At 33.7% G+C, this 25129-nt stretch overlaps 1 non-coding gene and 2 pseudogenes across 1 annotated transcript; 2 read left to right on the forward strand and 1 right to left on the reverse strand.

Annotated features, from left to right (window-relative positions):
* The first annotated feature begins 222 nt into the window (after positions 1-222).
* LOC120283052 lies at positions 223-329 on the forward strand. The gene has a single exon (XR_005543055.1). It is a non-coding gene; the product is annotated as a small nucleolar RNA R71 (small nucleolar RNA).
* A 6763-nt stretch (positions 330-7092) lies between these two features.
* LOC120282841 lies at positions 7093-9419 on the reverse strand (annotated as a pseudogene).
* Positions 9420-16874: 7455 nt separating this feature from the next.
* LOC120282842 lies at positions 16875-23259 on the forward strand (annotated as a pseudogene).
* Positions 23260-25129: the final 1870 nt, after the last annotated feature.

Raw genomic sequence — 25129 nt, forward strand, 5'->3', positions numbered from 1 at the left:
TTGGGCCGCCAATGAAGTTACCGCATCAATTTCATGGAGATTGGCCACCTTTTTCTTTTCCTTAGCGTTCCATTGGTAGCTATTTAACCCCATTTCCTCAATCAATTGACGTGCCTCGTCCGGGGTCTTGCTACCTAAGGTACCTCCTGCCGCCGCATCCAAAAGTTGTTTGTACTCAGGTTCAAACCATTGTAGAAGGTTTGAACAATCATCCACTCCGGGAATCCGTGTTGCGGACACTTGCGCAGGAGTTCCTTGAACCTTTCCCATGTCTCAAATAGAGACTCCAATTCCAACTGCATAAAGGATGAGATCTCATTCCTAAGCTTTGTTGATTTTCCGGGAGGGAAATAACGGGCTAGAAAAGCTTCTACCATCTCCTCCCAAGTAGTGATTGATGCCCTAGGTAATGAGTGTAACCACTGCTTTGCTTTTCCCTTTAAGGAAAATGGGAAGGCTCTCAATTTGATGGCATCATCCGTCACACCATTTATCTTCAGCATGTCACACACCTCGAGGAAGCTCTGCATGTGACTGTTTGGATCCTCATCGGCCAAACCGTTGAATTGTGCAAACTGCTGCAGCATATGGATGAATGTCGGCTTTAGCTCGAAATTCTGAGCTGTGATTGGGGGACGGACAATACTCGATTGTGTCCCCAACACTGAAGGTCTGGCAAAATCGGATAGTGTCCGTTGTTGCTCATTTTGTTCTGCCATGTTATCAGATCCTTCTACTTCCAAATCAGCTGGATTAGGCTGTTCTTGTACAGGTTCTTTCCTTTTCCTTCGAAGTGTATGTAAAAGCTCAGGATCTCCTTCAATCAATATTGATGGATTCCCTCGGGTCATAACCTAGAGCTGCACCAAAAGTAAAGAAAAAGAAAATCAGAACGATGATAGAATAAGAAGATATGAAATAGAATGTGTAGTGAAATAACTAAGAAAACAAAGTGCAAAGTATCTCTAAACGCCTAGCTCCCCGGCAACAGCGCCAAAAAAACTTGACAAGTACCCCTTGCTTATATCCCGCAAGTGCACGGGTTTATCGAAGTAATAATCTCGGGTGAGCGGGGTCGAATCCACAGGGAGTAGCGAATGAAAATACTTAATTTGGTTCTTAGCTATCTGGAAGATCAATAGTGATTGGTGTGAAATTGATTCAATTCTCAATAATAAAAGAAACAAGTGAGAGAGCAAGAATAAAGAAAAGGGTAAGGCAATCGATAAAGATGGGGTACTCGAATGATGCTTCACCTAGGAAAATTGTTTCAAGTGCAAGAACTCTCTCTATTATGCTTCCTAATCAATGCAATGGTGAGTCGTGGAAATCCTTACATACATAGTCCCAAACCTAAGGTCAACTATGCCTACTCTACTCATGTCCCGGAGATGAGATTAAATAACCTATTAACCTCGGACTCGAATAAAGTTGCAATGGGCTCTAGGGATTCCAAGTGATAAATCGCTTCCTAATTATAGACCTAACCCTTTGGTCCAGGCGGAAGGTCCCTAGCAACAATTAAGCCCTAGATACTAAGATCCCCTCAACGCTTCACTCCATTGCACATGCAACTAGGCCCCAGCGGAGGTTCATCCCTTAGACCATTCACTCTATTATGGCCGCAAAGAACTCAAGGAACGGAGGTAGAATCTATCACGTCGGAGGGGAAATAGGACGCTCCTATACCTCTCGACTCACCCTCTCAACCCTCTCCAACCTAGCTTTGTCTAACGCTCGTGGTGTGTCACTCACTCACAAGGTTACCAACAAGAACTCTCAACCCTAGTGTCACTCTAGGGGAAATGTTCATACAATCAAGCATTCAAGGTTGGAACTCACAATAAACATCAATTTATTGAAAGCATAATAAAGAAGTTCAATGAAACGAGTACATCCTAGGGTTCACAATCACCCAAGTACCCACTAGGGGTTTAGCTCTCCATGGAGCTAAGTACAATCAAAGAAATTGAATGTAAAAGCAATGAATCCATAAAGAAAACCCCTCAATGGTCATGTCGATGGTCTTGTGGAAAGTCCTCTACTCGTCGTCCAAGGATTCCTTCCTCTGGTATAGGATACGCCTCGATCGAAGCTCCCCTACCAACCTTCTTTCTAATGGAATCACGATGTCGCAGCCGTAGAATCTCTCCAAAACCTTGGCCAATACCCATCGAAACCCTAGCCGAAACCCTCTCACAAGTTGGGGAAAAGATGGAGAAAAGAATACTGAAATCCGGGCTGAAATCGGCTTTAAATAGGGCTGGAATTGGGCGACTACACGGGCGTGTATGATGTCACACGCCCCTGTGGAATTTCCACACGGGCATGGATAATCTCCACACGCCCGTGTGGATTCTCTGTTTCTCTGATTTCTCGGCCGGGCTGCTACAGTACTTGCTACATTGTTTTGCTACAGTAACCTGCTACATTACTTTACCGGAAATACTCCCGAATTCCATACTTTCATTGGGGTAACGCAAACGGGCACACGTTTACGTCGTGAATCACTTGCTTCTTCAATGATGCACACGTTGGTGGATCTCTTGTTCTTATATGCATAAATCAGAATGCTCGAGTGTGACTGCCTTTGTGCCCCTCCAAATGAATGTGCTCACTCGAATACGAGGAGGTTGGCACACACTCTAGCATCTCATAACTGACCTATGTCTTCGCGTTTGAACCTTAGCCAGATCTCCTCCAAAATAGGTTCATTATGATCCACATTGGCCTATTTCCTTCATACTCGGCCTCACAACCCTACCTGCATAAAAGTAACATAAAAAACACACATATTAATGTAAAAACCTGAGAAAAGTAATGCTCAACATAAAGAATGAACGCTTCGCATTCATATCGCACAAGTACTTATCAATCATCCATAGTTAAAGAGGGTTGTAGATATTTGGTGCCACAACTCCCATAGATTAGGATTAGAGCACCGGAGAATCTCAAAAGTGAGATTTATAGAGCATTATTCAATTATAGAAAGATTGATTAGGAAGGGATTTCAATTGATCTTAGTATGGGATTAGGTGCTAATAGGTTAAAAAAAATATTGACATATTCTAGGAGTCTTGACACTCCAAAACTATCTACAATTAAAACCGATATTGAATCCCTTAAAATTAAAACCGTAGGGGGATCAATCCAATTTCCATGTTCCTCCTATTCTGATTGATTGCCATACCCTTATGTGTCGATTGTTGTGTCTTTGTTTTTAGCTTTAGTAAATTTAGTCTTAGAAACACTAATTGATTGCAAGGTTAGATAATAGACTAGTGCTAGTAGTTCAACTCCTTATAAGGTGAACAACCTTGCTTCTAAATCACACTTTATGATGTTATACAATTAATGCACTTGTTAGCCATAAGGACAATCAATGTAATAAGCTTTGTCAATCATATATTGAATCGATTGATCATCTATTTCTTTTTTGCCATTTTTCTATGCAAATATGTAGCCACTTTGACAACATATTTGGACTCGCACATTATCCTTACTTCCTTGGAGATATGTGTGCATCCTGGAGGTCTCATATCTGGACAATGTTTAAGGAACATGGGATATCCCATCTAAGACCATCATTTAGTAGATCTGTTTGGAAAGCAATGAGTGGATTTTGAATTCCAAAGTGCCCCCCTAATATTAATTGCTTAATCTAATCATATATTTCTTCTCTTGGTGTTTACCTCAATATGAAAGATTTGGTGAACACCGTTAAGAGAAGCTTTGAGCTTTTGGGCCATGGTACATTGGGAGTGATCTAGGAGAGAAAACTTCCAACATAAGCGTCACCGAACTTTGAGGACCATGTAGAGATGTGCACGGGCTAGTTAACCGGGCCACTGAAAGCTGGACCCGGCTCGTGCTGCAGGGGAGACTCACTGGGCTGGGTTGACACGGCAGAACCGTCGGGCCCGGTTCACTCATAGAATGAACAAGACTCGCTCCGTCTTATCACAGAACCCACCTGGCCCAGGTCAGGCCCGTTTGACCCAGCAGGTTTTTACAATTATTATTATTATTATTATTATTATTATTATTATTATTATTATTATTATTATTATTATTATTATGTTAAATAATACTTTTTCATTAAATTTAAATATTAATTTTACAAGTTAAAGTTATTAAACTTTCAAAAAGTCGGAGTTATGGATGGGATTGGAACTGAGAAACACCCATGAGGGATTATCACATTAACCAATTGGCCTACAAATCTTTCTTGTCTTAGTATAAAACATAAATGAATATAAAGAAGTTGCAAAATATTTTTTTTTTTTTAAAAAAAAAGTTTGATCGAAAACAACAAAAATTTAAAATAATCTATAATAATTTAAAATTTTTTGAAACATATCAAAATAAATTTAATTTGTTTATCTATCAAATTAAATTATTAGCAAACCTTTTTAAGTGTAAGAAAAATTAAATATCAAGTAGTATTCTTATTTTAAATTGAAGTTATCATCAACTTATTTTGTTATCACAATTAGGGTTGGCTCTCATATTTCACTTTGGTCTCGAACTATAGGGTTACTGTTATTGTGCTCATCATGTTGTCATTGAAAAAAAGTTACTAATCAAAATAATATGGTGTTAACCATTATTCAAAGATATTCCTTTTTTACTAATATATTTTTTTTTATAAATTGATATACATAATTTAAAACAATTTTTTATAATTTAATTTTTTATTTTATAAATTGAAACAAAATAATCTAATATATATGTGACAAACAAGAGTGCCCCTATTTAAGAGAATTTAAGGGTATATGTGTAGGTACTTATTAGTGCTTATGAGCCAAAAGGCAATTACCAAAATAATTATTTTCTTAAAAAAATATTTATGAAAATTTATTGTTTGGTACTTTGATATTTTACAAATTGATATATATAATTTTTTTAATTTATTATATGGTCTCTTAATTTTTTATAAATTAAATATATATTTATAGTAAAAATAATAATTTTAAAAAAATATTTGTGAATGTGTAACCCCATGGGTTTAGTTGTCTCCAAATAAAATATTTTGATCCATATCCTACATCTATCTATATATATTCTTTTCCAATAATATATTATTAATAAATTGTAGCTCAAGTAGTTAGTTTTTTGCTCTCCAACTCTAAGCTCATGGGATTTGAATCCCATAAGCAACATGTATTTAGTAATAAAAAAATAACAATAACATTAAAAAAAAAAAACCCAACTAGATGGTTTGACTGGGTCAACTAGCTGGGTTGATGAACTCGGTTGACCCTGCGAGTTGACTCACTGGGTCACAGGTTCAGAAATCCCTGACCCGTTACCAAGCCAGCTACACTCCGGGCCCGTTACATGTTGCCGACTCATCGGGTTAGCTGACCTGGCTGATTTTCCTAGGCTGGTTACAGGATGGGTTGGGCCAAATCTCGGCCCGTGGCCCCTCTAGTGCACCCTATCCTCCCCAAGGTGTTCATGTTCTCATGATGTTATCGCTTAATTTTATTATTAGTGTATCTTTTGGGGTCTTCCTTTTTTGTGATGGCTTGTGCGTTTAATCCTAATGAATTTTGTAATCAACCCCTTTTTTCTGTTCTTTTGTATTCTTTATAGTTCTTTTTTTTTTTTAATCAATTTCACTTTATTTTTTTTTATTAATAAAAGAAAACAAATACAAGCTACGATCCTAACCCTATTCTATGAAACATTTGCGATCAAAGAATGCATTACAGTAATTGAGAATTAAAATTCAAACAGAGAAGAATTGAAGGTCCAGTATAATACACTACGAGAAAAATTCCAAATCGGCACGGTAGTATCGGCACGGAAATAAGTTCAAAAACCATACCAAATTGATTTTGGCACCGTATTTGGCACCGTAAATTAACTATGCCTATAGAATAGTCACAAATAAATTTTGGCCCGTCTTTTTATACCGTGCCAAATTTTGTCACTGTTTTTGGCACCTTTTTTTTCTATTGTACCAAATATTACTATTGATATTTGGTACGGACTTTGGTTCCATATTTCGCACGGTTTTGGCAAGGTTTTATTGGTTCAGTATTTGGTACGGTTTTTTGACACGATTTTATATATTATATGTTTTCACGATATTTGGCACAGTTTTTGGGCAAAAAAAATTTTGTTACGCCTTTTGGCACGCTTTTGTTTATTCTGTAAAAAAATAATTTATATGAAATTAATTTTATATATATTTTCTTGAATTACACCAATCAAATTTTTTTTTTTGAATTGCCGAACAAAAATTATTTTATTGAATTAATAATACATACACATTCCTTTAATCAACTTCTTCAACATCTTCTGACTAACAATAAAAAACACTATGGCTGATGTATTGTCTGGAAATACTAGGCAATGTAGAGAATACAAATATAATATTGTTCACAATGAGCTTAATGGCTAGAAACATTAATGTAGTAATTGTCTCTCTTAGATGTGTGCTTGTTTTCTTGCAAAAGTTGTTGAATGATCAACAACACTCTGAGCATGATATCTGAAGAAAGCAGCCTCTAATTAAATAAAATTGAAGCATGGAGAACAAGTTTACACACTAGGATACAACATAACTATCTTAAGTTACTTTGCAGCAGAACAGTAGATTTGATTCAAGTGGAAGAAGGAATGCAAGAAATGTTAAAATATGACTGCCCAATCCTATATGCATGGCTTTTACTTTTAGGTGAGACAATATCCTTGCCACAGGGCAAGTCAGAGCTACAAGAACTGCAACCAAAAGTAGTCACACATGACTGACAGAAATTAATTAAAGCATATTCTCAAGTAAAACGCTAATAAAAAGTAATCATGCATTTCTTTATACAAACATATCCATCATGTGATTTATGAACTTTTGAATGGCTAAACAACACAATTAAATTGTTTGAAGCTAAACATACTGAAAAAGTCTAGGTATAGAAAATGAAGAATTTCCCAAGAAAACACATGGCTTGCATACATTCTCAAAAATAGATAGAATTCTTCAAAAATTTCATCAAAAGGAAACACCATGTGTTTCCCAAAAAAACACATGGCCTGTAAGCACATCGAATCATTGATACATAATGTTGAAAGGATTTCTAACAGCTAATAGTAATAAGAATGTGATAATGTGCTTACTTTAGATATATATGGGATGAGCTTGGACCTTGAATTCCTATATGCATCGTTGCCTTTGACAAAACTTTAAGTAAAGGAATGGTTTCCAATGGAGTATCCATCATATAATAAAAGGCAAGATTGTATCTTCTCAAACCGGGGACCTAATATTCAATCAAGAAGTTCAATGACTTGATTTGTTTCTATTGTTTAAAATGATTTGATATTAAGAAGATGAGAGGAAATAACCTGTATGTTAACTATGAAAAAAAAATCGCCACCACCTCGTGCAACATACTCCTGCAACACACAAATTCAGTGAATTTCTTTTGGCAATGATGTAGTTGAAGAAGTTTATTTTCATGAAAGGAAATATACATGTACCTAAACTATGCTCCCCGGTCGACCACCAAGATCATCTTCCCGCTTATCAGACGATAACCAATCAGCACCTATAAGATTCATCAATATACTCGTCACTTTCAACTATTGCACAAGTTAAATTAGTGAAGACAATATGAATGGAATTACTGAACTGATATGTATATGTATTGACAAAACCTTCTGATTGTTTTGCAAATAAGTTAGACCACGGATCAAAAATGATGAAGGATCAGCAGTGGCCCAAGTGCAAGGTGAAGTATAGCTTGAATCATTTGGAAAAGTAGTTCCATATCTGCATGTCACCATGTTGCCTGTTCTTGTGTTTAGTGAATACATGTTGTTACTTCTTTCAACTGTGGATGCATAGTTAAAATTAAATCAATGAAACTTAACAGTCAGATTTCTAGAGGTATATATCAAAAATCTTGAGACAATTCCGATGTCTATGCACAAACACGGCAGTTGTTAGTAAAGAATGACACTTATCCTACATGAAAGACAGGAATCAAAATGCAAAATTTGGACTTGAGAATTTAGTGTCAATCATGAATACAAACTAGAATCTAGAATGCAAACTTAAGCATGAGGTGAAATAACTTGAGAGAGCATTTTGGCATCAGATGGCCAAATAGAATCTAGATCATACTCTGATTCATCAGGAACATCAAGAATTCCTCAACAACATCATTTTGACTTTTCATAACAACATCAAAGAATTCCTCAAATAAATTCACTTTTCAAGTACATTCAGGATATAATTTACGCATAAAATAATGTATCACACCTGCAACTCTCCCTAGCATCTGCATTGTCATAAACTTTGCCGAGGAGGAAAACATAATAGGTCTCAAAACCCTCCAATCAACTGCCATCATGTGCTTGACGACTGATTGTTTTCCTTGATTCATTGGAGTTATAACAAAACCTCCACCTATATCCGAAGAAGACATAACAATGTTACTTCATATGATTTTATCCTCTTTAAGCATATGAGACGATTTCATTCTTGGAGATTAAGCATACATTACTTTTAATGTAGGCACAAAGCAACCTCTTTCAGGATGACATTTTGGGTGGAAAACAGACTGATAAAGAATTACTGAAAACACAAACCAAAAGAGTTATTGTATCCGTCACAAACCGAAATAAATATTGACCAGTTTTCATGTAAGAAATCACCATATGTTCCACCATCTTCTCTCCTCTAATAACGTTGCAAGAGCAAATCTCTGTGCTTCATTCCTCTGAAAATACATATTTTTAAGCATCAACATTGATGTATTACAGTCTGATGTTATTTGAAATACAGGAAATCAAAATATCTGACCAAGGAATCAAATCATCACTGAATTTCTTGTGAATAACATCTGTATGACAGTCAAGGAGTTCAACCACTCCACCATGAGAGAAAAAGAAATCCCATCTGCATAGAGTTTCAAGAAGCTCAATCAAACATAATCACTAGCATTGATGTATTCCAATGCGCTTGATAATTAGAAATTATTAGTATTTATATCTGGTTGAATTTCTAAGAAAAGTTTGAATATAAATTTACTCTGATCTGGATGGACCAAGAGACATCACTATTTGAAATATCACCTCGGAAGTTGCATCAACCACACCTACTGCCATTAAAGCTTGATTATCATCCCACTGTAGGCATCCAAGCACAATTGATCACAAGGATAGCTTACAAAAGATAAATTTCTTCTCGATCAAATTAAGTATATAACTTTCTGTGGGAATTACCATCCCTAGCCTCCTTAAAAAATCTTAAGCCTGCATAAAAAACTACTTGTTGATTATATATCAAGCTTCTGATAGTATACAAAAATACAAACAAAATCACAATCTTTACTATTTTTACAGCCAAATATTGTCCATGGAGAAGGTGCAATAACATCTGAGGACATAGAGTATGAGCGTTGAGACAGAAGACTAGTTCAGCCTAACAAGATATTCATGTAAACACTTGCAAAGAAGTTAGAAGATGTAAAACTAAATTTTAGATGAAAAGGAAATTCATGGAGTCAAAAACATGAAACCTTTGAAGAAATAATGTATGTGCTCACCAATGAAGTTGGCACGAGCTCTTTCCTTGGTGTTCAATCTGCAAGAAGAATTTATACAGATAAAGATTTGAGCAAATGAAAACAATCACTTCAACAGAACATCAAAAATTATAAATTTACAGAGAATTATGGTACATAAATTTTGAAGGAAGTGAACAACAAGACATTCATCTAATGCATAAGGCTTAAACTTTCGAAATTTTTAAACAAGAGATTCCTTTAGATGAGAAGGCAAAGTATAACCTATGAGGTTGCTTTCTCCTCCTAGAGCAAGGTACAAAATTCTCTCCCTTATTCGGCAACTCCTACAACTGTGAGTACAAATTTGATGAAATAATTGATTAACAAAAATCAAAGCAAGAAAAGAAAAAAAAATTTCTGCAGTACAATATTTGTTATCGAACGAATCCATCAACCAGCTTCCTCTAAGCTTCTAGGCCCCAACTGAAAAGTTGAACATGTAATCTTTATCACAAACATGTAATTAATTAAAAAAGTAAGTAAAGATCAAACCAACATGATGACCAGTGCACCTTAAGTGAATCAATGTGATTAGCAGCATTATAAAGGGTAAAAAAAATATAAATCCTGCAACATTGCCACAAAATGATTAACATGACACAAAACATCAAAACCAAATGCAAAAACTCATACATTCTTGTGGATGTTCTCTCTGCCATTGTCCATAACATGCGTGCAAGAATTAATTGGGGTATTTTTCACAGGACTCTGAGAAACCAAAAATCATTCCTTTTACATTCAAACACAATAAAAATCAGATTTTGATTATGATAACAAAAACTTCAAGCATTGCAAAACATGTCTAACAAGATGCATTGCAAAACAGGTAAACACACATTTATCACAACCATTGCAGAAACTGCAAGCAAAAAGTGTCTAAATACTAAAATATAATCTAACTATTAATAAGTTATAACCTTCCTAACAAGATGCACTAAAAAATAGGTCAACACATACTTATAACAACCATTGCAGAAGCTGCAAGCAAAAAGAGTGCAACAAACCCATAATCAAATCTGAAGACCAATTGAATTGGTCACCTTGATGTGGGACTATCAGTCACCTTGATGTGTGCTAATCTATTTTAATTGTCATCTTACAAGCAAATAATGATAGAAAAGAGCAGGTCAGCTTCATTCTAGGCTGCCAATTCAACAATCCTAAGGTAATGAATTTCACTCATTGCACAAAGACACAAAACAATTATAAGGTAATAAATTCCACTCACTGCACAAAGACACGCACAAAATTAAGGTACGCCACTAAAAATCTTAAAAATTAGGCATCCTAGACTATCACTACAAACAAGCAAAAAAAAAATAAACTCTTAAATGAAGTATGGATGAGACATTCCACCAATTTGCAATTTAATTAATGACTTGACAATTGACATCACAATTTCAAGCAACATCTCTACCTAATGCCACAAATAAGATACTTGAAACAAACATCCAATATGGACAGAAAGTTGTATAGGAGAATCAATGCATCTGAAAGGGAAAGAAGTAAATTTGGTCAAAAATAATTACCAGAGGATAAGTAACAGAAAGATCTATAGATGAAAGGACCACCAGATTCTAAATTTGATGCTGAAATAATATTGCAGAGCAAATCAGCTTACCGCGAAGGAAATTCACTAGTGGCTATCCCAGCTCGATGTAGCTCATCAACATAATGCAATGTTTCTCTGCACTCTTCTCTATCATCAAATAATTCAGTGAGTTATATACATCAAGAAAGTTTGTAAATAGAAGGATAATTTTAAAAAAAAAGAAAAGAAAAGGTAGAACCTTTGATTTAAGACATAAATCAATCATAAAGAATGAAAAGCATGACCAGTGAAACAAAAGTTAAAATTAAAATTGAAAGCAATAAAGAAACATAGAGTTAAACCCGAGCTATTAAAATTGATACAAAATGCCATAGACACTGACAAAATATATAAAAATTTTCTTCCCAATTTGTAGTTGAACAATGAGACAAAATCAAGACCAACACGGAATAATCAAAGCACTCAAAATATTACACGATTGATCATGAACACCCATCAAAATAAAATAAATATTTATCCAAAATCAAATAAAAAACATCAATCTAGATCGCAAAAAACCATAAAGATGTAAAAATTTCACAGATCAAGTGACATAAAAAGCATCAGATAGTTAGATCTAGAGAAAGAACTCTCACTGGCGCCACACCCGTATAATAAAACCCTTCTCAGCATAATAAAAATGAAGCAGCCAATGCAAATCAAGCTAATGGAAAAAGAAATTATCATTAATTTAATCCTTGTGCTATCTTGCTTATTGAGGATATTAAATAATAAAAATGATAATCAAACCTGCAGCCAGCATAGCTTAAAACATAAAAACAATACCAAGCATTTTGGATGATAATAAAAGTTCATGCATTTTGGATGTATATTCTACTTAGAAACGATGAAAAGAGCTCTGTAATTAAAGTTTCACTGTAATAACAAAACATAAAGCTGCAATAAAGATCAAATCCAAACAAAAAACAAGTCCATTATCCAAGCCCTCACTCCCAAGTTCCAATCATGTGAAGTAGTAACAATTTTATTGGATCTCAAGCTCCAATCTATGACGTATAAGATCTGATCATGCCGATTCAAACAAACACAAACAATTAAAAAATCAAAAACTCATAAAAATCACTAAGTAGATCAAATACCATGAAACAACATCATTTGTTAGGGATTACCTTGTAGAGAATATGCAATTTCTCCCACTTCTCTTGAACCAATTTATATTGTAGAATTCTGTGAATAAATTATCAGATAATGATATGAGCAATCAGACAAACCAATAGTAACAAAACTTGGAGGGGGGATACCTCAGTGACTAATGAGAAGGATTTGGAGCCTGAGAGGTCGGTCAACCAGAAAAGGCCACTCGGAGATGCAAGCAAAGATTAAATCCTTCGGTGCTGCCTAGAAAATAAGCAATCTCCACACCCAACCCTAATCGATCATGAAAACGAAAACCAAATGAAGCTCAGGTGCCTTCTCTCTCACTCGCTCGCCAAATGGAGAGGGATTCGAGGTTTTGAAGAAAAGAGAAGCGAATAATGAGATCAAAAAAAGGAAGGAGACTATGCCAATGGTGAGGAAGCTTTAACGAGGGCTGGGGATTAGGGTTGGTGAGCAAGAGAGTTAGGGTCGGGATTGGGAGCTTGAGGAGCAGCGTCCATGGTGAAGGGTGAAGGTGAAAAAGACGAGAGATTAGGGTTAGGGTTTTACAGGGGAGAGAAGAAGAAGAAGTAAAAGAAGAGGAAGAAGTGTAAAGATAAAAAGAGAGATTAGGATTAGGATTAGAATTAGGGCTGGGGATTAGGGCACTTGGTTTTATTAACTCTATAATAATTTGGAGATTAAAGAGATAACAAGGGTTTAGTGGAAGGATTAAAGAGGGTTTAGAGCTTGCTTGGTGTGAACTGTGTAAATTATTATACTATTATTTTTGACACTGTATTTGGCACAGTAATAATATATTAAAATATTTATATTTTTGGCGCCGTATTTGGGACTATTTAATATATTAATATATTTATAATTTTAGCACTGTATTTGATACGACATTAATTAATTAACTATATTTGTATCTTTGGCACTGTATTTGTCACGGTATTAATAATTTACTATATTTATATTTTGGCACGGTATTTGGTATGGTGTTAATATATTATTATATTTATATTTTTGGCACCGTATTTGGCACAATATTAATATATTATTATATTTATATATTTATATATTTAGTACTGTATTTGACACTGTATTAATATATTATTATATTTATATTTTTTGCATTGTATTTGACACAGTACTAGTATATTATTATATTTTTATATTGTTGGCACGGTATTAATATATTATTATATTTATATTATTGGCACGGTATTTGACACGGAAATAATATAATATTATATTTATATTTTTGGTATGGTATTTGATACGGTATTAATATAGTATTATATTTGTATTTTGTCACGACATTTGGCATAGTATTAATAAATTATTATATTTGGATTTTTGGCATGATATTTGGCACAGTAATAATATAATTATGTTTTTTTAAAAAAATATATTTGGCACTGTCATGTAAAATTATTAAATTTATATATTTGGCACGGTATTTGGCACGGAATTAAAAAATATTTAAAAAAAATCATATATTTGACACTGTTTGTTAGTACTGTATCAAATGTTATAATAAATTTGGCACGATTTTGTTTTCGTGCCAATTTTACCGTGCCAATTTGAGATTTTTCTTGTAGTGATAGTTATTAATAAGGATGATTATTGAATAGGATAGAAATAAATATAAAATATATTTATATATTTTAAAATGTTTTTAAAGAAATCATAGGTGCATATCCAGTACTTGAAAAAAAATCAACTTGTATTCTCCACTAAAATTATTAGATAAATATAAAATATAGCTTTTATAAAAGTTATATTCTCAATCGAATATTACTCTCGACTGCGCCTCTAAATTTAGATTTTTATTTTTATTTATTTTCAAAACTTAAAATATAAAATTCAAAAAAAATAATTCCAAAGGGGTATTTTAATTTTATAAATAAATGAATGCACCTACCTGAGATCTTCCCATTTTACAAAGTGGAAACGAAAAGTAGTTAGAAAGAAACGCAAGCAAACCAAAGCTTACACCAAAGTTAGAGGCAGCATCACATCCATCTTTCACTACCAAATTAAAATAAAATTATATAAATAAATGTAAAATCAAAATAATATTTAAAATTATATTAAAAAGTATGGTTTCAGAATTTTTTGTATTTATCTCTTATATTTTTTACTTACATAATCTTTAGTTACTTTAATATAATGTAACATTGAAAGGAATAAACTGCCTTCAAATTATAATTTTTAAATTTGTAATTATATATATTTATGAGGTAAACAACACAATAAAAAAAATGTTTATCAATGTTTTAATTAAAAATGGTACAATATTAGACGGTTCAACTAATTAGATTATAGGTACAAGAAAATACAATTGAATTTATAAAATATTATTTTTAATAAATTTTTTAAAAATTTTGGTATAAATAATTCGGCATGAGAACCATCTTCATATTAAAAAAATAGTAACACTTTTTGTTACATCAGACATCAATTATATTAATTATTTTTTGACCGATTGGTTGATAGGATACCACTTATCCAACATTGTATCGCATCATATTGAAAAAGTTTTTTTTTATTTTAATTTAATTTTTATAGATTTAGGATAATTTTTACAATTTTAAATAATTGAATATTTATTACACGAGTATAATTATTCATTATGAACGGAAAACCCAGTTTAATTAAACAATAAAACACTAGTACTTATTGGCGAACCCAATAAATAAACACCAAGAAGAGACCACTTCGTCAACCTAAAACCCAATAAATAAACACCAAGAAGAGACCACTTCGTCAACCTAAAACGTGAAAGAGTCGACAAACATGGCCACAACCAGCGACCGTGCCACCGCTGGGTTGACGTGAAGCCTGTTCATGGTGCTGTTGTTGTCAACGTTGGTGACCTCCTCAAGGTTTGCATGTTTTGTTGCTTTGTTATCACTACAAGAAAAAATGTTATTTGCGACACATATATTTGCGACACATAAATGTGTCGCAGATTTGCGACACAAATTGCAACCATTTGTGACAAAAAAAACAAAAACGTTGCAGATTTAACTAAATTGTGTTGCAAAAAAATGACCATCCAAGAATGTCGCCAATTTTGTCGCAAAAGTTTTTGCACCTGCCATGTAATGGTTTGCGACACAGATTGCGACACATTATTTGCAACGATCTATTGGCGTCACAAAGTTTGTCGCAAATGTTGGTACTTGACATGCAATTGGTTTGCGACACAAATTGCGACACATTATTTGCAATGATTTGTTGGTGTCGCAAACTGTGCCGCAAAATTTGAATCCGTTTGGTTGAACTTATTATCAATTTTAATAAGGCTATTTCTCAAATCTCTATTCAAAAAATAATAATAATAATAATAATAAATAAATAATAATAATAACTTATTTTTTTTTATCAAAATAGGGGATCCATTAGTGTATATATGGCACATAAACAAATAGAAATTTATTTTTAAAAATTATAAAAACTATATTTTGTTATAATTAGGTTAATGTAAAAAAATTATTAAAAAAATAAAATATCTTTTGAATTATTATTTTGTAAAATCTCAATAAAAAATAATATTGAAAAAAAAATGTTGTTGAAGAAATGATATCAAACCAAAAAATTTATAGCCTAGTGGTACTTAACCTTATTGTGGAAAACGATGATGAGTTCAAGACTCATTTGAAAAAATAATGGTAATGATTGTAGATTGTGGGTGCACATGATTAATTCCCAGCCCATGTTCATACTCTTCATATATATAGTGTTTGTTGTTTTTATAAAAAAAATTGTCAAAATCTTATTTTGTATTTTTTTAAATTATTTTATTTTATTTTTTTATCCATCAACTATTCGGATTTCACAATGGAGACTCTACAAATGAAACCCTTCCTACTGCATTTAATGTAACTAGGTATTTCCCCGGCTTTGCATCGGTGATTTTAAAATTTTGTGAGGAGTTTTGAATCAATATCATATATAAAATAATATAATTAAATAACTCATAAACTATTTTATACCTTGGATTTCAAAAGTCTCATGGACATTTATTATATAAATAATTAGGTGTAATTAATGTTTTTCAATTATTAATATTATAAGTAATATAAATAAAAATTTAAATATTATTAAAAAAAATTAAATTGTTCCTTGAAATGCTCTCGGAGTAGATTATACATATACTTTAATAGTATGTATAGATTAAAGGTTAATTATTATTTAATTAATATTTTACATAATTTTAAGAGATTTGTTTAAAATAACATTTTTATTTTTATCTCTATATATCTCAAAATTCGTCTAGTGTATATTTTCAATAAAACCAAATACCATGTAGAATAAAAATTTTAATATGTAAAAAAATTAAACCGGATATATATATATGAATTTAACCGAAAATAATTTAAAAACTATTTATAGAATGGAGAGCATTCCACCCTTATCGGATCGGCTAAACAACCGGGTTCGGATCTAAAACCGCAACAAAAAAACCCGAATTCGTTAAAAATCCAAAGAAGATACGCTCGGTTCTCACTTCTCTGCCTCGTCATAGCCACCGCCCAATCTAGGGTTCCGGCGATTACCTCTTCTCTAGGGTTTCATTGTTTCTTCCATCGATGAATACCCACGTTGTTCCCCCTTCCCGCCGCTCGCGCCATGTTGTGCCCTCCGCTTTGTCGAAGAAGCCTCTGGCTTCGTCGGAGAACGGCGCCGTTGCTGTCAAGCCTTCGTCCCCTAACCAAGCCCAGTAAGATTCTTTCCTTATTCCTTATTCATTGGTCCTTTTTGTTCTTTTATCTCTCTGGTTTTGATTAATTGATGTGTAATTGTGTTGGAATATGGGGGGTAGTGGGGAGAGAACGGTGAGGAAGCTTAGGCTTTCGAAAGCGCTGATGATTCCCGAGGCGACGACGATGTCGATGCTTGCGGGAGGATGGTCGCGCTGACAGGGTCGATCGTCGTTCTATTGACCGATGCGAATGGGCTTCTCTCGGGCATTGTCACTGATAAAGTTTGTATCTCGATTCGTTTTATCTTGGGGTGCTGGATTTTGGGTGTTTTTAGTTTTTGATTGTGGCTTTTTTTCTTATTGGATAGGATATTGCTGTGAGGGTGATAGCTGAAGGTTTGAGGACGGAGCAGACTATTGTTTCGAAGATCATGATGAGGAACCCAGTGTTTGTGATGGCGAATACTTTGGCTATTGAAGCATTGCAGAAGATGGTACAAGGTGCACTCTCTTATTTACTTGCTTTAGTACAAAGCTATATCCTTTTTGCGGTGCTACAGAGTTAAGTACTGTTTGCTTTGGTTTCGTATTTAATGGGATTTGTATGTTCTATAGTAATTTGCAGTTATACTTGACCCACTTGTTCGAACTTTTTTTTTGTTTTCTGTCTTGTGATATTTCACTTGATCTATGACAGGAAAGTTTAGGCATCTTCCTGTTGTTGATAATGGTGAAGTTATCGCCATGTTAGATATCACAAAATGCCTTTACGATGCTATAGCAAGAATGGAGAAGGCCGCAGAGCAGTGCAGTGCTATTGCGGCAGCTGTTGAAGGTGTTGAACGTCAGTGGGGAAACAATTTTTCAGGTTCATTTCCTATAAACTTTTGCATGGATTAGAGTTTTCTTTGATGGTGTGTGTTAGTGCTGTTTATGGAGTATATTCTGCTATCTCTTGTTATGCTAACTCTTTCATGTCTTATAACATGCAACTAAATAGAGAATAGTGCGAATTTCTTTGGTATTATATGCAACTACCAAGAATTGAGTAATAATATCTACTTTTTCTCTTGAAATGTATCTGTGTGATGAAGGTAGTGCAGTTTCAAGTCTAATGCCTTTTCACAACATGTGAGATTTTTATTTTTGTCACCCATGGAATCGTCTTTTGGATTATGTTATGGCCATATTTTTAGTTCCTTTTTTTCTCGGATATAATCTTGAGGTTTTTAAGGTGGAATTTTTCTTTTTATTCCCCACTTCATTAGGTGGGCATATTCTCACCTTTTTGAATGGATTTATTAAAATTTGTAGTGATAAAGGTAGGAGTTATTCTTTGAAGTTTGAATGGCAGAAAATTGAGAAACTAAAAGTTTTCAGACAAGTTTCTTGTGAATTTCAGTTTGCTTCTCTCATACTGGTACATAAGCCGCGTATTCATTTCCATAGAAGAGATTGCAGCAAGCACTTTAATATGAGAACATGGGCTTCATGTTTACTGAATTACAAAATTATGATCTACAAGAAAGTTGATTTTAGATTAATGATTAAAAACCACAAAGTCCTGTATTCTAACTAGCTTTAGATATATTTTCTGATCACTTAACAGATGGGTATAAACTTAGACAATGAAAGTTTTTTTTTTTAATCTAAATTAGTTACATTTTCACATGTAGAATGTTTGATGCTACCAATCTGTGCTTTATTTACATTTTATAACTCATCAATTTTTTATTACAGCTCCATATGCATTCATAGAAACTCTTCGAGAACCGGATGTTTAAACCTTCATTGTCAACTATCCTGACAGAAAGCACATAGTATGGATGTTGCTGTTTCTGAAAACATCTGTTTTTATATTTCTTGTGTCATTTTTTGGTGGGAAATCTCCAAATTTTCAATTATATTTCTTTACAGAGTTTTAATAGTATCACCTTCAGACCCTGTATATGTTGCCGCTAAAAAGATGCGAGAATATCGGGTCAATTATGTGGTTGTTGTGACGGCAAACAAGCCTCAAGAGATACTCACGTAAGCTCTTGATGTTATTGGTGCTTTTATGTCTTTTGTGCTTTGATTTTATATACTGTTATTATTGTTTTGTGAGTCTACTTGGTATTGCTGATTTCTCAAACTTATCTGCAGTTCGAAAGATATCCTCATGCGAGTAGTTGCTCAGAATCTTTCCCCTGAACTAACTCTGGTTGAGAAGGTTTCTATCTAAACTCACTTTGCGAGATTAATACATGCTGCTTCAATTTTATCTCTAAATGTGGTTTATCCTTATACGGGTAGAGTTATTGATTCAATATCATATGGTTCTTTGAATAATAATATATTATTATTATTATTTGGTTTGATAGGTTCGGCCTTATTATACAATAGAATTTTTTTGACGCAACATGAACTTAATAAGGATGTTTTGATGAAATCATTAACCTGTATAACAATAATATAATTTTTTTTAATATGGACATCAACCACAACTATGATTATTATTGTGTGAAGGAGTTGAATGTTCAAATTTTCTTTATTTGTAAGGGGAAAAACAGTAGTTACAAATATATTATTGTGGAGATGGTCATAATAATATATTAAAAGAAAATAAAAAAATAATAATCAAGAGTTTAAATGCTTTTCCAAATAAAGAAATGCACATGCTGTTTTTTTGTCAGTGTTTGTGACTTCATTAGTAATTGTTCTGCATTCATACTTGTATACAAATTTTATGCTATGTACAATCTTGTCTTTTAGCGTGGACTTGACTTCCTTAAATCAACGAAACAAATACAAGGCTGGGCCATGGTCCCCCTCGATTTTTAACAAATCTCATTTAGATTATCTATATTTAATATATATAGTTTTTAAAAATTCTTTCGAGTTTTTTATTATAAATAAATATATATTTATAAATCTCCAAGTGGTTTTTATAAATTTATATATAATTTTAACAAATTATACTTTTGGAGGAAGTTTTTTTTTATAAATTCCTTTATTTTTTATAAATTAGTATATATAATGAAATATATATATATATACATATATTTAAAAACAATATTTAATAACAATTTTATTATTTGGCTTTTTTTAATTATTGTTTAGATCTTTTCAATTTTTTTACTAGTGCCATTATAATTTATAGTGACTTGTTTAGTTTTTGAAAAATAATCCTGGCACCGTCCCTATTAATGCACGTGTAATAATTATTATAGTCTTTAGTCATTGCATTATCTTCTTCTCAAGTATTGATTGATCCTGATATTCCAAAATAGACTTCTCACACTAAATTCTCCCACTCAACCCGGACTGGTGGAATTTTTCTGTCCTCATCTCCAGAGCTTATTCATTTGAGTATTGATAATTAATAAAGTTGTATATCTTAAATAGCAATTTAGTGGTTTGTTCCATCGCATCTCCAAAGCATTTGGTGAGAATAAACATGGAACATATTGCAAGTTTGGTTTAATTCAACATCGTCTAATTGAGGGGGAGTCCATGGGCATATATGTGAGAGATAATCCTACCTTATCAAACCAGTTTTTTAGGGTTGTGGGTCCTCCACGTGTGCATCATTAGTGCTTTCGTTAAGAGCAAGTGATGTAAAGCTGGGTGAAAGGCTGACGAGGGACAAACTCTAAATAAAGTGCCTTGAGTGAAGTGTCATTGAGTTAAGCATGCTTGATCTGATGAGGACGTCGAATCTGATTAGGGGAACAATGTTACAAGCCTGGTTTAGTTCCACATCATTTAATTGAGGGCAAGTCGCTTCAGTGCTTTAACAGGATAAAAAATTTATGCCTAACTAAGCTTTTAATTAAGCCATTCCCAAAGCGATGTCTTATATAATAGTTATAGGTTTTTTTTTTAAAAAAAATAATATAATAGTTTTGTTTGACAGAAACGAAGTTCCAATGATAGGTCTCAACAGCACAGGCTAAATTAAAAGAGGCAAGGATGCTACACAAGTGGATTAAAGAATAAGAATGTTTCTTTTTTAATTGTTTTTTGATGTTTTAGATTTTTCCATCCGTTATACATGTCAATTTAATACGGTATTTTATTTCTCTCGACATGTTCAACATGAAGAAGATAGCCATTCTTACATCTTAATCTAGTTTTTATTACTGTCTTTGTTCATCGAAGGACTGTGTTTCATGTTAGATCATAAGATGATGACTTTGATTTCATCTTTTTAATATGATGGCTTCAAACTATTCCTTTTTTTCAAATTTCTGATATGTTATATCATATTTTCTTTCCTCAATATTAATCCATTGATATGCTTTGAAAGGTACATACTACATGAAAACATGTTTATTTTTTTTTCTTATTGTTCTTCATTATCAGATAATTTCCAATGGTGAATATGAGAGTGTGCAACATCGGGTGATAGCTAACTCTAATGAAGAACCAAGAATATCGATTGCTATCTTTTTCAACCGTGGAAAGAAAGGAGAGTTAGATCTATATGGTCCTTTGCCAGAGCTAATATCAATTGAAAAGCTAGCTCAGTACCGTTATATCAAGATTTCAGAGTTCATAAGGACATTTCAAAGTAAAGAGTTAGGGAGTAAATTTCTTCAACATTTTAGGCTACCGTGAAATAATAAATGTTGAGCTGCTATTGAACTTTCTATATTTACAGCTATTTTCTTTTGTAAAACTTTAAATATAAATTTTAATAATTCATGTCTAAGAATTTCCACAATATATAATTATTGATATAAATGCAAACTTAATTTCAATCTACTAATTCCGCGGTGAAAAAGTGAAAAGCTTGAGTTTTGCTTGAATTTTTATATAAAAGATAAAATATGACTTTGATAAAAGTTATTTTCTCAGCTGAATATTATTCTGAACTACATGATTATATAGATATCCTATATTGGATTTATTTAACAATGGCTAACTCTAATTTGTTTTATAAAATATCACTCATATTAAGTATTCTATTTGTCTTCAATTAGGTGTCTAATAATGGATATACCACTTAGTTCCTCTCCATGCCCTCCGAAACCCTAACATGTGTAAAAGAAGAGTCTTCTTTTTATTGATCCCTAGAAAAATGAACTAGAAAAGAAGAAAATTAAATTTTATAAAAGGAACCCAAAGGTTCATAGTGTAGCGACATTAGCCCCACTAGAAAAAGTGTTGATATGGAATGTTGATACACCCTTTGTATATACTCCGTAAGTGCATGGATCGTAAAAAGTAATATAATATACCTGAAGATCGGATAGTTGAATCCATAGGGACCAACTCCACTGATACTTCTACACCTTCTATTATCTAACCTATGAAAAGAGATTAATGTTGCTAACCGTAATAACGAAAATCTAAAACCAAGGTGGAGAACAATGACAACTTGGGGTAAAATCAAGGGATGAAGCAATGCCCAAAGCTCACTCCTTTCAAAACACTTGCAAAGACTTCCTATATTGGCTATTGAGAGAGCACTCTTGGACCCTTGGAGATTTTGATCCCTTTTGTTCAAGCAATCAATCCTAATTTCATATGGTAATGATGCATTACCCTATGATTGCATGATCCTTTGTGAATCACTCTATTGGGATTACAAATCCAGAGAATTCAATACTATATACCCTAATTCTAGGAGCGCATTCAACCTCCAAGGAGGTTTACATTATACACCCTACCTCTAGGCGTGCACTCAACCTTCGAGGACCTCAACACCAGACACCCTAGCTCTAAGCATGCACTCAACCCTTATCTTCTATGCATCAGCTGATATGATGGATTTCTCAATCGTCATCATGCCAATCTGATATGTAATTAAGGTTTTCTCATAATGTAAATTGAAAGAATGAAGCAACATAGAAAATTTACAAAATACTCATAATCAATATATAAAAACAAGAAAATCAAATAAAATAAGTCTTGAGATTTATGCCATGAGGCACTAACGGTTTAGCCTTTCATTTCCAGTAATAACAAAATACAAATCCAAGATTAAAGACAAGAAGAAAATCATAATGAAAACTTCCTCAAGCTCCTTTCAATGGTTGCAATGGGATCCGATGATGGAGAAGGTTGATTCATCAAACACCTTCTTCTGGATCTCGATGGAAGCTTTAATCTCCCCTTAGTTGATGGCTGATATATGTGTAAATTTATACTTTATATTATACATATTTTATATACTTAGCATGTATTTTTGTAAGATTTGGTGCCTGTTTTATGCTTAATCATGTATTATTTGCTTTGCAGGGCACAGAGAAGCCACGGAGAACACAAAGACACGATTAACGTGAAAAAGGAGATAACCAGCCTATAGCAGGATTACTGTAGGAATTCCACCAGAGCAGCTATTGTAGCACCTAGAGATTTCTCGAGGCAAAGAGTTTGACCAAAGTTATATGGCCTCCATACGATCCGCATACAGCCCGTATGGACCATGGTATGCTGCGAATTCTCAATGTTTTGAACTTCGTACGGTCTCCATACAATCCCCATATGGCCCGTATGACCCGGGGGTATAAAAGCAACTATCTAGGGCTGAAAAAGGGAGCATTTTGCCACCATTTGGAAGGGAAGAAGAATCAAGAAATGAAGAAATATTGGAAGGCGAAGTTCAAAGGCTCTAGGTGCTTCAAGGCATCATCACTCAAAGGGGGTATCCACCACCAAGGAAAGAAGGAATCTTAGGATCGGGAAGCGGCTTTCGGCTAGGGGAAGCATCATTCAGCCTGATCTCCACCTCATTCTTCATCATTTCACCTAAGGAGTGTCATCTATGAACTTCTATTGTGTTTTGATTTACATTCTTGTTTGCATTTGTTTGATGGCACACTAGACCCCATAGGCCACTGGATGTCAGTGAACCTTGGGGGGTCATGATGTATTTTGGATAATTGATAATTAATTATATTACTTGGGTTGATTTGTGATTTAATCCACTGTGTTTCATGCTAAGAATTACTTATGGAGATATATGTTATTCTTTTATGAGTTGTACACGTCGATGTGACTTACTCACGTGTATTAAATCTTGAATGGATTAAAAAGGGTTGCTTGTATCGACATGCCGAGCGATTGGATGTCAATAGCCCTCCAATCTTTAAGGGTAAACTAAGGTTGAGTGTACCCTTATTTTGGGATTTCCTTGTTCTTAATGCAATCGTAGGGTTGTTGATTTGGAAGAGATTTCGATCAACATTCGTATAGGATTAGGGTTCAATTGCCGAGAAATTGGGGTTAATCTAATCTAGAAATCCCTCGGTCCAAATCACCCATATATCTTTTGTTCTTCATCCTTACCATGATGACCCCTCAAAGGGATCCACATCCATAGGCCTTTGCATTTAATTGTTGTTCTTGTAATCCTTTGCTTAAATATTCAATTTGTGTGGAAATCTCTTTTTTATTTTCTTGCTTCTAGTAGAGTAAATCTTCTCACTTAAGATGTTGGGCTAGATAGTAGGCAATGAAAGAGTAATATTAGATCCTTAACCCCATGGAATACAATCCTCTTGTCTTCGCATGAGTTATTATTTGGCGATCCCGTACACTTGCGGGAAAGCACACATCAATGGCCTTTGACACTCCTTGATATGCCCCTTGCGTAACCACAAGTGCACAGGTCGTACAAGTAGTAAAGTGTATCCAAAAGGATCAGGTAGTCGAATCCACAGGGACTAGAATAGCTGATAAGTGTTTGAGTAAACATATTTTCTTATATGTTTTAGATGTATGGAGCATCATTTTTTATCATATTTTCTATCTCATAAATTGTATTTGGTGTTCCTTTGTGAAAATAGGGTTGTGAAGGCTTTTAGAGAGAAAAGAAAGCAAAGATAGGCCCTGAAGGCACAATTTAGGAGTTTTTTGTGCAACACAAGGATCAAGATATAAGCGGAGTTCTTACATATAGGGCTGTGTGCCAACTTCCCAAAGAATTTAAGTTAGATTATGAATTGGAAGGGCACAAAGATAGCCAAATTCCCATGTCCCGACTTGTGTGAAGACTTCAAGAGCCTTCTCACTGATACTTATTTGACAAGAAGCCTCATGACCTACCACACGGGCATGTGCTCATCTGTGTGGCCTTAAGAGAAGGAGAATTTCACCCGGGCATGTGGCGGCCCATGCCGGCTTGTGGAGGAATGTGACAGGCATGGGTTA

Source organism: Dioscorea cayenensis, chromosome 18 (assembly GCF_009730915.1).
Source record: "Dioscorea cayenensis subsp. rotundata cultivar TDr96_F1 chromosome 18, TDr96_F1_v2_PseudoChromosome.rev07_lg8_w22 25.fasta, whole genome shotgun sequence".
NCBI classification, from domain to species: Eukaryota; Viridiplantae; Streptophyta; class Magnoliopsida; order Dioscoreales; family Dioscoreaceae; genus Dioscorea; species Dioscorea cayenensis.